At 44.9% G+C, this 17,216-nt stretch overlaps 1 protein-coding gene and 1 long non-coding RNA gene across 3 annotated transcripts in view; both read left to right on the forward strand.

Moving 5' to 3' along the window:
- Positions 1-17,216, forward strand: part of ISOC2 (isochorismatase domain containing 2) — a 241,972-nt gene that overhangs the window by 170,397 nt on the left and 54,359 nt on the right. The gene's annotated exons all lie outside the window — the stretch shown is intronic.
- Positions 3,785-4,464, forward strand: LOC138650871 (uncharacterized). The gene is made up of 3 exons (XR_011315411.1): positions 3,785-3,875; positions 3,996-4,082; positions 4,272-4,464. It is a non-coding gene; the product is annotated as an uncharacterized lncRNA (long non-coding RNA).

Below are 17,216 nucleotides of genomic sequence, written 5' to 3' on the forward strand. Positions count from 1 at the left end.
GCGCAGGATAATGTATACAATATGTACGCTACACTGTTATGTCACCTATGCTATAATTACATTTCTATGAGTGATGGTACACTTACGTGAGGTCCTGGGCTGTGGCCTGCTGCTGTTGGTGGATGAAGGAGAACTGGCAGCAATGGCAGGTCTGTGTTGCCGTCGCCTTCTCTCTACACATAAATGAAAGAAAAGCAATGTTTTAAAAACAAAGAACAGGGATTCCAGAGCCCCCCCCCCCAAAAAATAGCCCGCAGGCCTACCTCCTCATAAAAGCGTGCATCGCCCAATTCCCCCATACTGGTACTTGCCTCGCCTTGTCTCCGCACGCAACTCAGCAAGAAGGTGTGGATTTTTGTGTCGGAGGTCGGCCCATTTCTTACGCAACTGCTGCGCACTCCGGCGGACGCCAAACCTCCTATCCAGCATTTGGACAATGCGACGCAGCACCTCCTGCTTATGTTGGTTCGGGTGTGCTGGGAGAGTCTTCTGGCACTCATAATCAAGTGCATCCATGCGATGTACCAAAAACCGGAGCTCGGTGTGCCCCAAAGGGGCAGATCTCTGTCTTCCAGCCATTACAGATAAAAAGACGCTATAAAGCAGCACCTAACCACGCCCAGAGGAAGTCCTTAACTGTGCAGTTCTCCCGCGCGATCCGCATCGCTATAGCGTTGCCGTTTATGGACAGCGTCACATTTGTGACGGCTGAGCGCTACAGAAGGAACGCACATAGTAAATGACGTTCGAACGATGAAGATATAACGCCGGTGCGGCACGTAATGTGCGCTCGTGGTATATGACGGCGTGATGACGTTACAGCGTTCCTGCGTGCCTGCGCTACCTTGCTTTGCTTCCCTGACATCCTTAAAATGGCTGCCAGGCGACGTGATCCTCCTATGGGTGTCCCAGAGCTAAAGTTCATGATTACCACTATGGATCAGATGCAGTATGAAACCACAGGGCTGGTGCTGCACCGCAACCAGCACAAGGATGAAGTTGTGCGGGTGGTGTCTGAGGGCCTCAGGAAGCAGTTTGGGATAACGAGAAGTAAGGCCCAGATTGTGAAGAAATGGGGAGATCTTAAATCAAAAAGCCCAGCGCGCCTGCAGGAGCTTCGCCGTGAGATCCGCAGTGGTGAGTACGCAGGTACCCAAAAGTATTGCACGGCGAAGGGTTAATTGGGTGTGTATATGGTGTGTATGTGGCCCTGCTATGGTGCAATAATGAAAGGAGCAGAGCACTATGTGGCCCTGCTATGGTGCAATAATGAATGGTGCAGAGCACTATGTGGCCCTGCTGTGTTGCAACAATGAAAGGTGCAGAGCACTATGTGGCCCTGCTATGGTGCAATAATGAATGGTGCAGAGCACTATGTGGCCCTGCTGTGGTGCAACAATGAATGGTGCAGAGCACTATCTGGCCCTGCTGTGTTGCAATAATGAAAGGTGCAGAGCACTATGTGGCCCTGCTATGGTGCAATAATGAATGGTGCAGAGCACTATGTGGCCCTGCTGTGGTGCAACAATGAATGGTGCAGAGCACTATGTGGCCCTGCTGTGTTGCAATAATGAAAGGTGCAGAGCACTATGTGGCCCTGCTATGGTGCAATAATGAATGGTGCAGAGCACTATGTGGCCCTGCTGTGTTGCAACAATGAAAGGTGCCGAGCACTATGTGGCCCTGCTGTGTTGCAACAATGAAAGGTGCAGAGCACTATGTGGCCCTGCTATGGTGCAATAATGAAAGGTGCAGAGCACTATGTGGCCCTGCTATGGTGCAATAATGAATGGTGCAGAGCACTATGTGGCCCTGCTGTGGTGCAACAATGAATGGTGCAGAGCACTATGTGGCCCTGCTGTGTTGCAATAATGAAAGGTGCAGAGCACTATGTGGCCCTGCTATGGTGCAATAATGAATGGTGCAGAGCACTATGTGGCCCTGCTATGGTGCAACAATGAAAGGTGCAGAGCACTATGTGGCCCTGCTATGGTACAACAATGAAAGGTGCAGAGCACTATGTGGCCCTGCTATGGTACAACAATGAAAGGTGCAGAGCACTATGTGGCCCTGCTATGGTGCAATAATGAAAGGTGCAGAGCACTATGTGGCCCTGCTATGGTACAACAATGAAAGGTGCAGAGCACTATGTGGCCCTGCTATGGTGCAATAATGAAAGGTGCAGAGCACTATGTGGCCCTGCTATGGTGCAATAATGAATGGTGCAGAGCACTATGTGGCCCTGCTATGGTGCAGCAGAATCTGGCAATCGGAGAGTTGAATAAGATTAAAGACATGTGCCAACTGTTGGAGGCGGGACAATAATACATATTATTACCGGGTTAAAAAAATTTTTGTTGTTACATTAAAAAAATTTAGTTAAACTATGATTCATTTTTTTTTGTATTAGTTAAATGTACATGACTTTGTTACGTTAATTTGTGCCCTCATACAGTGCTGTGATCGAGGCACACCAATCAAACAGTCGTGATAGAATTTCAAAGAAAAGCTTTTATTTAACACATTATGTTAACAAGACAATAAAAAAAAAAGTAATGTAAAATAAGTTAGGAAATCACAAATCGTGATACGCCGATTCTTCCGGCTGATAACTTGGGTGCCTGATGGGCGAAGCCATATGTGAAGGTATTGGCGGGTAGGAGTTAGGGGGTGGCTGGCCGAAGTGGGAAACGGGAACATTGTGTCGCATAGGTGTCTGACACTGTGACCAACCATTGTAATATGAGGGCTCTCTCCGCTGCATTGGCCGGGAAGAGACCAAACGAGTGTGCTCGTCCAAATTGCCATCTGTACCCTTGTCACGTAATGTACGCTCGTGGTCTATGACGGCGTGATGACGTTACAGCGCTAGCTTGTTTTGGTTCCCTGACATCTTGATAATGGCTGCCAGTCGCCGTGGTCCACCTATGGGCATCCCAGAGCTCAAGTTCCTTATTGGAACAATGGATCGGATGCAGTACGAGACAACTGGGCTGGTGCTGCACCGCAACCAGCACAAGAATGAAGTTGTCCGTGTGGTGTCTGAGGGCCTCAGGAAGCGGTTTGGGATAACTCGCAGCAAGGCCCAGATTGTGAAAAAATGGGGCGATCTCAAGTCCAAAAGCCCAGAGTGCCTGCAGGAGCTTCGCAAGGAGATTCGCAGAGGTCAGTACGCAGGTACCCAAAAGTATGTGGCACAGCTATGGGGCAGTTTGAACGTTGCAGAGCCACTATGTGGCACAGCTATGGGACAGTTTGAACGTTGCAGAGCCACTATGTGCCACAGCTATGGGGCAGTATGAACGTTGCAGAGCCACTATGTGCCACATCTTGAACGTTGCAGAGCCACTATGTGGCACAGCTATGGGACAGTTTGAACGTTGCAGAGCCACTATGTGCCACAGCTATGGGGCAGTATGAACGTTGCAGAGCCACTATGAGGCACAGCTATGGGACAGTTTGAACGTTGCAGAGCCACTATGTGCCACAGCTATGGGACAGTATGAACGGTGAAAAATACTATGTGGCACAGCTAACTGCAGACCTACCTTTTTTTTTTCCTTCACAGAGGCAAAGAGACAGCGCCGCCGCCGCCACGAGGCATCCCGCACAGCCTCTTCTGGATCTGTGCCCTCCGGGTCAACTCCTCCAGATCCTAGTAGGTTCCCACAATTATGTGATTTGGATTCAGTTGCAGGTCCCCTCTTCCCCCCCCGGCAGCCAGTGTTGCCATATATGCTAACAGACCTTTTTTTAAAAAAAATTTTTTTTTTTTTCCTTCACAGAGGCAAAGACACAGCACCACCGCCGCCACGAGGCATCCCGCACAGCCTCTTCTGGATCTGTGCCCTCCGGGTCAACTCCTCCAGATCCTAGTAGGTTCCCACAATTATGTGATTTGGATTCAGTGGCAGGTCCCCTCTTCCCCCCCCCTCCCCCGGCAGCCAGTGTTGCCATATATGCTAACAGACCTTTTTTTTTTTTTCCCTTCACAGAGGCAAAGAGACAGCGCCGCCGCCGACAGCACGAGGCATTCAACATGGACTCTGATCCCGAAGTGCCCTCCGTGCCTCAACATCCTAGTAGGTTCCCACAATAAAGTTATTTTGATTTTGTGGCAGGCCCACTCTTTCACCCCCAACCCAAACACCACCCCCCCCAAGTCAGTATTGCCTTATATGCTGACTGTTTTTTTTTCGTTTTTCCTTCACAGAAGCAAAGACACATCGGGAGACTACAGTGTTATTAATGTTATGTTTTTTGACCCACAGCTGTCGTCAGTGTGAACAAGGAGGATCTTGAAGCCGGCATAGAAAGGCTTATCCACACTATGGCGCGGATTCAGGAGCAGCACAATGTGGCAATGGAGGAGCTGCAGAAGCTTCGGGACATGTGCCAGCAGTTGGAGGCGGGCCAATAATACATTTTTGGTTGTTACATTAAAAATATTTAGTTAAACTATGATTCCATTTTTTTTGTATTAGTTAACTGTACATGAATTTGTTACGTTAATTTGTGCCCTCATACAGTGCTGTGATCGAGACACACCAATCAAACAGTTGTGATAGAATTTCTAATAAAAGCTTTTATTTGAAACATTATTTTAACAAGACAATAAAATAAAAAGGAATGTAAAAGAAGTTAGGAAATCACAAATTGTGATACGACGATTCTTCCGGCTGATAACTTTGGTGCCTGACGGGCGAAGCCATATGTGAAGGTATTGGCGTGTAGGAGTTAGGGGGTGGCTGGCCGAAGTGGGAAACGGGAACATTGTGTCGCATTGGTGTCTGACACTGTGACCAACCATTGTAATATGAGGGCTCTGTCCGCTGCATTGGCCGGGAAGACACCAAACGAGTGTGCTTGTCCAAATCGCCATCTGTACCCTTGTTTACTGCTTCCAATATTAGACGCTCCGCTAGTGTTCTTTGGCTGTCGTCCATTTTGGCCAGTTTGTCAACAACATAGTGTCCAAACCCCTGCAACGCAGGGCTAACATTGTTTGTTAACACCTTTTTTGCAAGGCTCAACAGTTCATGTGAAACGTCTGAGGTGGCTTTCCGTTTCCTTGGACCTTGCCTCGATTGAGTCCTGGCAGGTGCCGCCTCCACTAAATCTGTTGTCGTGCAGTCCTGTGAACAGTCCAGTGTACTGTCCTGCGCACTGTCATCCTGGGGAAAAAAAAAAAAACAAGTTACGAACCTGGCAACAAAAAGTTTGACCACCATAACCGCATCCAAACTATATATTCGTAGTAGGTAAAAAAAGGTTGTAATATATTTTAAGCTTAGTAATATTCATTAACCTTCCCATTTATTTAATACTTTTAACTACACTGTTCTGACTGCTAGGGGAACCTGATTAATATTTTATAGTCTAAATCGTATCAACAAGAGTACATCGGCAGCTTGAAGCGATACTATTTTCTATATTGCTTAGATGGTATGGTTTAGAAATATCGCCATTTCATACATATTATGTTCCACATATAATACTTTACTGCGACAGGGTTACTTATGTGGACATGTTTTTGTAATAACTTCAAACTGATGTGATAATCAGAAGTATAAAACATAAAATGCAGAGAAAAATTATGTAATTATAGGACACATTGGTGAACTTTCGTCCAAAGAGCTACTTACTTGTTGCCCTTGTGACTCCTGCTCGGCGTGGTTCTCCGAAACAATTTGTTCCACAGGTGCCAACAAGCGAAAACACGTGGAAGGCCGTGGCACCTCTTGGTCCCTCAGAAAATTCAGATGTTCAAAATACCAAAGCTTTGGCACATAAACATCTTCGGTGGAAGCCCCGGACTTTGTAGTGTGAAGAACCTTGTTAAGCTCCTTCCTCCACACCGTGCGGAGCGCCTGAATTTTCTTTTTAATAACCGCTTCGTTTGCTGGCTCTTCTGGTGCATGACGATTGTAAAGCTCAATGAGCTTTAAATAACCCTCCTGCCTCTTTTCCCTGTTACAATACTCTGGAGATTTGATTTTCCAGAGGCAGGGAAAAGACTGGTATATTTCGATGAATTCCCTGATGAATTCCACACGATTTGACATCTGAAAAATAATTATAAAAAAAAAAAAATTACACGGTTGACAAAGAGTCCTTTAAACAATACTTTTGCCAGTGTGCCAAACGCTTAACAACAACAGCCACACAAAGCTCATGCCTACCATCCATTGTTCCATCTGCCACGCCATAGGCCACCATAACCCAAAACAGTGTACCGCCTGCTTCACTACAGCAGCCACACAAATCGCTCATGGTGACCATACATTGTACCATCTGCCACGCTGTAGCTCACCAGACACAACCAGTCACAACCAGTCACAACAGCGTACCATCCGCATCGCTTCAGCGGCGGAACGAAGCGGTCATGCCGACCAAACAGCGTTCCATCTACCACGCTCTAGCCCACCAGTCACAACCAGTCACAACAGCGTACCATCCGCATCGCTTCAGCGGCGGAACGAAGCGGTCATGCCGACCAAACAGCGTTCCATCTACCACGCTCTAGCCCACCAGTCACAACCAGTCACAACCAGTCACAACAGCGTAACATCCGCATCGCTTGTTTCATCTGCCACGCCATAGGCCACCATAACCCAGAACAGTGTACCGCCCGCTTCCATACAGCAGCCACACAAAGCGCTCATGGTGACCATACATTGTACCATCTGCCACGCTGTAGCTCACCAGACACAACCAGTCACAACAGCGTACCATCCGCATCGCTTCAGCGGCGGAACGACGCGGTCATGCAGACCAAACAGCGTTCCATCTACCACACTCTAGCCCACCAGTCACAACCAGTCACAACAGCGTACCATCCGCATCGCTTCAGCGACGGAACGAAGCGCTCATGACGACAGTACATCGTTCCATCCACTATGCCCAAGCGGTGTAACATACCTCGAAGCTGCGGTGCAAAGCGTGGAATATTCTGTGAAATACTGAATCCGATGTCCTAGTCCAACAAGTGTCCAAGTACAAAGTGAAGAAAGGAAATTTTGAAACCGGTGAGGTGGCTTGGAAACAATAGCGCTCAGGTGACAAATTTTCCAACCAATTGTGTGCACAGAACCTGTGGCCTATCAGCACATAGCTAGCAGCTCGACACGCCCCCTAGTGAACAACGTCACGCACAGATTATGCAAAATTTGCTCTGAATCGTCTTGTGTGACACGACCGTACGACTGTCCCATACGACTTCTACATCGCAAATACGTCATGAAATTATCGCTCCAGCGCCGTACATCGTGAAGTGTGACCGCAGTGGAGCGATAATTAAGCGACGATCTAACGTCACAAATCGTGCCGTCGTAGCGATCAAAATTGCACTGTGTGACGGTACCTAACCCTCTCCCATCAGGGCTCATCAGGGGACAATGGATAGGAGCGTGCCGAAGTGGCGATAATACCCTGTGATCATACTGATCACTGGGTATTATCGCCACTTCGGCACGCTCCTATCCATTGTCCCCTGATGTGAACTAGTCTATTCTGGATTACTAATCTAAATAAATATTGACCTGAGTACTGAGGGCCATTTTACCCTATTGCAATACTTACCCTAGGTCAATTAATATATACCTTATATATTTTTTCCTGTCTTTTTTCTTATTTATTAGGCAATTGTATTGCCCTTTTTTTGGCTAGATAGAGGCTGTATGTGTGTGGGGTTTGGGGTTTGGGAAGTTGGCAGGGACACCCAGGGCTAGGAGGGACAGCCGACGAGGAGTGGGGGCGCCACATCGATTTCTAGGGTGCCAACCTCCACTGACAGGAAGGGTGTATCTAATTAGGAGCCCTCTAGGGAACTGTGTAGGCATACATTTTCCTTCCCTTTTTCCACTTTTTGCATTGCTGTGCCCTGTGTCCACTGGCTCGCCCAACCCTGGGTGTGGGTATTTTGTATTTATTGTTCAATGATGGTCAGCATCTTTTAATGCATATCTATTAAAAGTATTTTTAAGAGTTTTTTCTTATTGTTTTTTTTCTAGAGGAGATCTTCATGGAGGAATGGGCCAACATACCACCAACAGTGTGTGCCAACCTTGTGAAGACTTAAGGTACCTTCATACTAAACAACTTCACAACGATATCACTAGCGATCCGTGACGTTGCAGCGTCCTGGCTAGCGATATCGTTGTGTTTGACATGCAGCAGCTATCAGGATCCTGCTGTGATGTCGTTGGTCGCTGCAGAAAGTCCAGAGCTTTATTTAGTCGCTGGACTCCCTGCAGACATCGCTGAATCGGCGTGTGTGACGCCGATTCAGCGATGCATGTAAAGAAGCTGCAGAGACACCATCTCGTGTTTCTCGACGCAAGCAGTGAATAGCCAGGCCTTTCCCCGGGAAGGAACAACCACGGGAAGGGCAGCAACCTATGAAGGAAAGCCACCTATGCCAAGCATGGTATCCATCCACAGACAGCTGTTTCGGGGTTTTTGCCCCTCATCAGTGTGGAGTAGGAATCTGGCTATTAGGAGCAGTGCCTAGTAAAAAGGCTATAAAGGCACAGATGATTGGCCTCGGGGAGACCAAAACATCCAACACCGCGGAGACACCATCACGTGTTTCTCAACGCAGTGATTCCAGAACACTGCCCCCATCCCTTATGGGAAATATGCAGATGCATGTAAAGAAGCTGCGGAGACACCATCACGTGTTTCTCAACGCAGTGATTCCAGAACACTGCCCCCATCCCTTATGGGAAATATGCAGATGCATGTAAAGAAGCTGCGGAGACACCATCACGTGTTTCTCGACGCAAGCAGTGAATAGCCAGGCCTTTCCCCGGGAAGGAACAACCACGGGAAGGGCAGCAACCTATGAAGGAAAGCCACCTATGCCAAGTATGGTATCCATCCACAGACAGCTGTTTCGGGGTTTTTGCCGATTCAACGATGTCTTCACTGGTAACCAGGGTAAACATCGGGTTACTTAGCGCAGGGCCGCGCTTAGTAACCCGATGTTTACCCTCGTTACCATCGTAAAAGTAAAAAAAACAAACACTACATACTTACCTTCTGCTGTCTGTCCCCGGCGCTGTGCTTCTCTGCACTCCTCCTGCATCCTGTGTCAGCGTCGGCCAGCCGGAAAGCACAGCGGTGACGTCACCGCTCTGCTTTCCGGCCGCTGTGCTCACAGTCAGTGCAGGAAAGCAGAGCGCCGGGGACAGAGACAGCTGAAGGTAAGTATGTAGTGTTTGTTTTTTTTACTTTTACGATGGTAACCATGGTAAACATCGGGTTACTAAGCGCGGCCCTGCGCTTAGTAACCCGATGTTTACCCTGGTTACCGGCATCGTTGGTCGCTGGAGAGCTGTCTGTGTGACAGCTCTCCAGCGACCAAACAGCGACGCTGCAGCGATCGACATCGTTGTCGGTATTGCTGCAGTATCGCTGAGTGTGAAGGTACCTTTACAGAAAACGTTTGACCACTGTCATTGCCAAAAAAAGGACATATAACAAAATATTGAGATGAACGTTTGTTAGTGAAAGAATACTTATTTTCCACCACAATTTGCTAAATAAATTTTGCCAACTCAGAAAGGTGATTTTTCTGGATTTGTTTTCTCATTTTAACTATCATAGTTGTGGTCTACCTATGATGTAAATTACAGGCCTCTCTCATCTGTTTAAGTGGGAGAACTTGCACAATTAGTGGCTGACTAAATACTTTTTTCCCCCACTGTATGTCTCTAGTCTTGAAAGCAATCTTTTCTCTGTGAAGAAACTCACAAGACAAGGAAATCAAGTTAGTTAAATATGACAGCTGTATAATCTCAAAAGAAGGTCACACACTAGCAGAAGGAAAAATCAAAGATGAGTTGTACCAGCTAAAATGCAAGGAACATGTTTACACTGCTAAACATAAGCAGCACAATAATATGACACAGGCGTCTTACTCATAGACACCCTGTAGGAATAAGAAAGTTCAAAAACAGCTTGCTGATGGTATTACAGTCGATCTGTGTAAACAGACAACGAAGATTATTAGCTGTGTTAAAGTGAAAATGTCAAGAAAACCTTTCCTAAGAATAGTACTACAAAATCAGAACAGCTTCTGGACTTAATACACACAGATGTTTGTGATCCAATGAGTGCTCAAACTGCTGGAAAGAAGGGATATTTTCTTACATTTATCGATGATTGTTCAAGATGCCTATCTGCTTCACAGCAAAGATGAAGTTCCAGAGAAACCTGAAATATATCTCGCTCAAGTATAAAACAGTTTCTAGAGCATGCCAAATGTTTTGCATGCAGATAGTGGAACATAGTGGAACTGAATATAAAAGTGATGAGACAAAGCGTTTTAAGGAAAAGTTAAATCATGTTTCTGACCGCTGTGCCATACAACCCTAAACAAAATGGTCTAGTGGAAAGAAGGAACCGGACACCTTGTGAAAGTGGAAGTAGTATGCTATTTGATGCAGATTTGCCAACAAAATATTGGTTTGAACCAGTCATGACAGCTTGTTATCTTCAAAACAGACTACCAGGTAAAGCTACTGAAAATACTCTATTTGAGCAATGGAACAGAAAGAAGTCTGAAATACAGCACATAAGAATATTCAGAAGTAAAGTATTTATTAGTGATGAGCAAGCCTGCTTGTCACTGATCGTCACTTGCTCAAGTATCAGTGTGCATAAAATGCTCGTTACTCGGCGAGTATTTTTGAATGCTCGTGCAGAAACTCGCGTCCCTGACCCACATGTATGGCACTTGTTAACAGTCAATAAACATGCAGGATTGCCTGTCAGTCGTTGTAATGCCGTAGCCTTCTTGGTTGTGGCATTACTGTGACTGGCTGGCTGCATAGCATCATCAGGTCTATATAAGACCTTTGACGCCATGCTCGGCACACTGTACCCCAGACCCATGCAGAGCAGGGAGAGGTGCTGCACTGCTGAGCTAGGGATAGAGTTTTAGATGCGTATAGGCAGGGATAATATTTCAACTGCAACAACAGCCCTTATTAGGGCTAATTATAATCAATATTCATACCGCTATTATCAGCACTTAGGGAGAGATTGTGCTGAAGGGATAGAGTAGGACAGGATAGGGTTAATTGCACGTCCTTTCTGCTGCAACACATACTAAAAGCCCTTTAAGTTCTCAATACTAATATTCTTTTTGTTTTTAAAGGGAACCTGTCAGCAGGATTGTGCATAGTAACCTACAAAAGGTGTCAGGTTGCTCTGTTATACTGATTAGTGATACCTGGTAATGAAATCCGTCTTGTGGTTGCTGTTTAATTTTTATTTTCAGTTTTGAGTTAATGATATGCTCGTACTCCTGGGTTGCCTGTGTGTGGGTCTTCATGTGGTGCTCTGATTAGCTATACATAATGAATACTGCTGACAGGTCACTGATCCCTCAGTGACCTGCCCCATAGATTGCAAAATAAATATTATATGTACATACTGAAAAAAAAAATCTTACCCTCCATACCTAAGAGCTGATGAGTGGGCATGGATGTCTGACATCTGTGCGGTTCTTCTAATTTTTGAGGACTTGACCAAGATGGTGAGTGTCGATGACATCATAAGCAACGTTGCTTCTCTGTCTACTGAAACGCTTGCTGCTCACATTAAAAGAGGAGGCTTTGCAGGCAGAGCAAATTAAGATGGAGCAAGAAACTATACAGGGTGGTGGTACACAACCCAGCCTTATCAAATTTTCCCAATGGGGATTGGGTGATAATGAGGAGGAGGGGCAGAAGTTGATGGCCTACGCTGCAGACGGTACTACCCACTCTACCTTCATCTTGTCTGTACAGTGTGGATGGCCTGAAGATGAGGAGGAGAGGGAGGCGGAGGATGAGGAGAAGATGGACAGTCGTCCTCTTGCTGGGGACAGGGAAGTATTGGCTGTTAGTAGTCTGGTACACATGGCTGAGTTTATGTACCGCTGCCTTTCCCATGACCCTCGTGTTATATCAATCTTGGCAAGCACTAATTGCTGGTTGGTCACCCTTCTAGACCCACACTACAAGTAGAACTTTCTATCTCTCCTTCCCTTGTCGCAGAAGTATAATAAAATGTTGCAGTACCAGAAAGCCCTAGTTGAAGACTTAGGCCGGGGTCACACTAGACCGTAATACGGACGAGTAAAATGCGATAAAAAATCGCATAGCACTCGTCCCAATGTTAATCAATGGGGCTGCTCCCATCATCCGATATTTTCTCGGCCGTATTCAGGATCCGAGTGAAATCGCAGCATGCTGCGATTGTCAGCGTTTCTTGGTCGAGAATCGCCAATGAAAGTCTATGGAAGCCCCAAAAATACGGATCACACACAGACCAGCAGTGTGACTTGCGAGGAATACGCAGCGCTGTTAGAGAGAAAAGCCGGTAATTCAGTGCGGTGTACAGTAAAATCACACTGACAGCTTAGAATAGAATAGGTTGAATAAATGTGTACACATAGGATATATATATATATATATATATATATATATGTATATATATATATATATGTCAGTGAGACACACATATATATATATATATATATATATATATATACTAGCTGAAGAGCCCGGCGTTGCCTGGGCATAGTAAATATCTGTGGTTAGTTATAGCACCTCACTTCTCTTTTCCCATCACGCCTCTCATTTTCCCAATCACATCTTTCATTTTCCCCCTCACATCTCTCATTTTCTCCCTCACACCTCTCATTTTCTCCCTCACTCCTCTCATTCCCCCCTAACACTTGTCATTTCAACCTCACATCTGTCATTTTCTGATCACTCCACTATTTTTCCTCACTTCTCTCATTTTGCACTCACACCTTTTCATTTTCACCTCACACCTCTCATTTTCACCTCATCACCTCAGTATATACATGTTTGTCATCTCCCTTATATATAGTATACATCTGTATGTCATCTCCTGTATATAGTATATACCTGTATGTCATCTCCCCTGTATATAGTATATACCTGCTGTGTGTCATCTCCCCTATATATAGTATATACCTGAATGTCATCTCCTTCTATATATAGTATATACCTGTATGTCATCTCCTCCTGTATATAGTATATACCTGTGTGTCATCTCCCTGTATATAGTATATATCTGAGTGTCATCTCCTCCTGCATATAGTATATACCTGCATGTCATCTTCTATATATAGCATATACCTGTATGTCATCTCCTCCTGTATATAGTATATACCTGTGTGTCATCTCCCCTGTATACAGTATATATCTGAGTGTCATCTCCTCCTGCATATAGTATATACCTGCATGTCATCTTCTATATATAGCATATACCTGTATGTCATCTCCTCCTGTATATAGTATATACCTGTATGTCATCTCCTCCTGTATATAGTATATACCTGTGTGTCATCTCTCCTGTATATAGTATATATCTGTGTGTCATCTCCCCTGTATATAGTATATACCTGTGTGTCATCTCCTCCTGTATTAGACCTCGTTCACACGTTATTTGCTCAGTATTTTTAACTCAGTATTTGTAAGCTAAATTGGCAGCCTGATAAATCCCCAGCCAACAGGAAGCCCTCCCCCTGGCAGTATATATTAGCTCACACATACACATAATAGACAGGTCATGTGACTGACAGCTGCCGTATTTCCTATATGGTGCAATTGTTGTAGTTTGTCTGCTTATTAATCAGATTTTTATTTTTGAAGGATAATACCAGACTTGTGTGTTTTAGGGCGAGTTTCGTTTGTCAAGTTGTGTGTGTTGAGTTGCGTGTGGCGACATGCATGTAGCGACTTTTGTGAGATGAGTTTTGTGTAGCAACATGCGTGTAGCAACTTTTTGTGTGTCGAGTTACATGTGACAGGTTAGTGTAGCAAGTTGTGTGCAGCAAGTTTTGCGCATGGCGAGTTTTGCGCGTTGCGAGTATTATGTGTGGTGCCTTTTGAGTATGTGCAAGTTTTGTGTGAGGCAACTTTTGCATGTGTTGCAACTTTTGTGCATGTGGCAATTTTTCCGCGTGTGCAAGTTTTGCGTGTGGCGAGTTTTTCATGAGGAGAATTTTGCACTTGTGGCGAGTTTTGCAAGAGCCTAGTTTTTGCATGTGGCGAGTTCTGCGCGTGGCGAGTTTTGAGTGGCGACTTTTGTGTTTTGACTTTTATGTGGCGAGGTTGGTGTATTTGTGGTGAAATGTGTGCTGAGGGTAATGTGTGTTCAAGCACGTTGTAGTGTGTGGCGCATTTTGTGTGTGTTCATATCCCCGTGTGTGGTGAGTATCCCATGTCGAGGCCCCACCTTAGCAACTGTACGGTATATACTCTTTGGCGCCATTGCTCTCATTCTTTAAGTCCCCCTTGTTCACATCTGGCAGCTGTCAATTTGCCTCCTACACTTTACCTTTCATTTTTTCCCATTATGTAGATTGTTTGGTGAATTGGAAAGCGTGGGGTTAAAATTTCACCTCACAACGAAGCCTATGACGCTATCAGGGTCCCGACGTGTGACTGTGCAAAATTTTGTTTCTGTAGCTGCGACGCCTCCAACACTTTTCCTTTCACTTTTTCCCCATTATGTAGATAGGGGCAAAATTGTTTGGTGAATTGGAACGCGCGGGGTTAAAATTTCACCTCACAACGTAGCCTATGACGCTCTCAGGGTCCCGACGTGTGACTGTGCAAAATTTTGTTTCTGTAGCTGCGACGCCTCCAACACTTTTCCTTTCACTTTTTTCCCCATTATGTAGATAGGGGCAAAGTTGTTTGGTGAATTGGAAAGCTCGGGGTTAATATTTCACCTCACAACGTAGCCTATGACGTTCTCAGGGTCCAGACGTGTGACTGTGCAAAATTTTGTTGCTGTAGCTGCGACGCTTCCAACACTTTTCCTTTCACTTTTTTCCCCATTATGTAGATAGGGGCAAAATTGTTTGGTGAATTGAAACGCGCGGGGTTAAAATTTCGCCTCACAATATAGCCTATGACGCTCTCGGGGTCCAGACGTGTGACTGTGCAAAATTTTGTGGCTGTAGCTGCGACGGTGCAGATGCCAATTTCGGACATACACACATACACACACACACACACATTCAGCTTTATATAGTAGTTATATATATATATATATATATATATATATATATATATATATATATATATATATTAATATTTCTTCCAGCGCTAGACAGCTTTAAAGCCGGTAATTCAATTACCGGCTTTTGCTTTCTCCTTCCTAAACCCGACATGATATGAGACCTGGTTTACATACAGTAAACCATCTCATATCACCATTTTTTTTGCATATTCCACACTACTAATGTTAGTATATAGCTAGTAAATTAAGGGGTTAAACGGCGGGAAAAATTGGCGTGGGCTCCCGCGCAATTTTCTCTGCCAGAGTAGTAAAGCCAGTGACTGAGGGCAGATATTAATAGCCTGGAGAGGGTCCACGGTTATTGGCCCCCCCCTGGCTAAAAACATCTGCCCCCAGCCACCCCAGAAAAGGCACATCTGGAAGATGCGCCTATTCTGGCACTTGGCCACTCTCTTCCCATTCCCGTGTAGCGGTGGGATATGGGGTAATGAAGGGTTAATGCCACCTTGCAATTGTAAGGTGACATTAAGCCAAATTAATAATGGAGAGGCGTCAATTATGACACCTATCCACTATTAATCCAATACTAGTAAAGTGTTAAAAAAAATACACAAACACATTATTAAAAATTAATTTAATGAAATAAACACAAAGGTTGTTGTATTAATTTATTCTACTCTCAATCCACTCACTGAAGACCCTCGATCTGTAAATAAAAAAATAAACCAACAATATACATACCTTCCGAGGATCTGTAAGGTCCAACGATGTAAATCCATCTGAAGGGGTTAAAATATTTTGCAGCCACGAGCTTTGCTAATGCAAGGTTGCTCATGTCTGCAAAGCCCCGGAGAATGTTGGTAAAGTAGGTCAATGACCTATATTTACCTGCATTTGCGGTGAGGCGCCCTCTGCTGGTTGTCCCTAGATCGTGGGAACTTTCCTAGAAAGCTCCCAGGCTCGAGATCATAAGAGGCGCCCTCTGCTGGTTGTCCTCATATGAACTCGAGCCAGGGAGCTTTCTAGGAAAGTTCCCACGATCTAGAAACAGCCAGCAGAGGGCGCCTCACCGCAAATGCAGGTAAATATAGGTCATTGACCTACTTTACCTTCATTCTCCAGGGTTTTGCAGCAAGGAGCAACGCTGCATTAGCAAAGCTCAAGGCTGCAAAATATTTTAACCCCTTCAGATGGATTTACATCGTTGGACTTTACAGATCTTCGGAAGGTAAGGATATTGTTGGTTTATTTATTTTTTTTTTGTTACAGATCGAGGGTCTTCAGTGATTGGATTGGGCGTTCAATAAAATATTAAAACAACCTTTGTTTTTATTTCATTAAATTAATTTTTAATAATGTGTTTGTATTTTTTTAACCCTTTACTAGTATTGGATTAATAATGGATAGGTGTCATAATTGACGCCTCTCCATTATTAATTTGGCTTAATGTCACCTTACAGTAGCAAGGTGGCATTAACCCTTCATTTCCCCATATCCCACTGCTACACGGGAATGGGAAGAGAGTTGCCAAGTGCCAGAATAGGCGCATCTTCCAGATGTGCCTTTTCTGGGGTGGCTGGGGGCAGATGTTTTTAGCCAGGGGGGGGCCAAAAACCATGGACCCTCTCCAGGCTATTAATATCTGCCCTCAGTCACTGGCTTTACCACTCTGGCGGAGAAAATTGTGCGGGAGCCCACGCCAATTTTTTCCGCCATTTAACCCCTTAATTTACTAGCTAGAACGGCCAAATTTTGCATTGACACACTACTGACATTAGTAATGTGGAATATGCAAAAAAAATGGTGATATGAGATGGTTTACTGTATGTAAACCAGGTCTCATATCATGTCGGGTTTTAGGAAGGAGAAAGCAAAAGCCGGTAATTGAATTACCGGCTTTCTGCTATATCGCACTGGATGAAATAATAATATATATACATTTATGTGTCTACTGATATATATATATATATATATATATATATATATATATATATAGACAGTATATATGTTTTTTTTTTTTGTCACATGGACCCCTTGTATAGCCGTATGTCGGTTTTGCAAGCCTGCGATAAAAACACGCAGTACGGATGCCATACGGATGTCACACGGATGTCACACGGATCATTTGATGCGAGAAAATCGCATCCTCGCACTGCACACGG

This window comes from Ranitomeya imitator, chromosome 10, assembly GCF_032444005.1.
Source record: "Ranitomeya imitator isolate aRanImi1 chromosome 10, aRanImi1.pri, whole genome shotgun sequence".
In the NCBI taxonomy this organism is placed as follows: domain Eukaryota; kingdom Metazoa; phylum Chordata; class Amphibia; order Anura; family Dendrobatidae; genus Ranitomeya; species Ranitomeya imitator.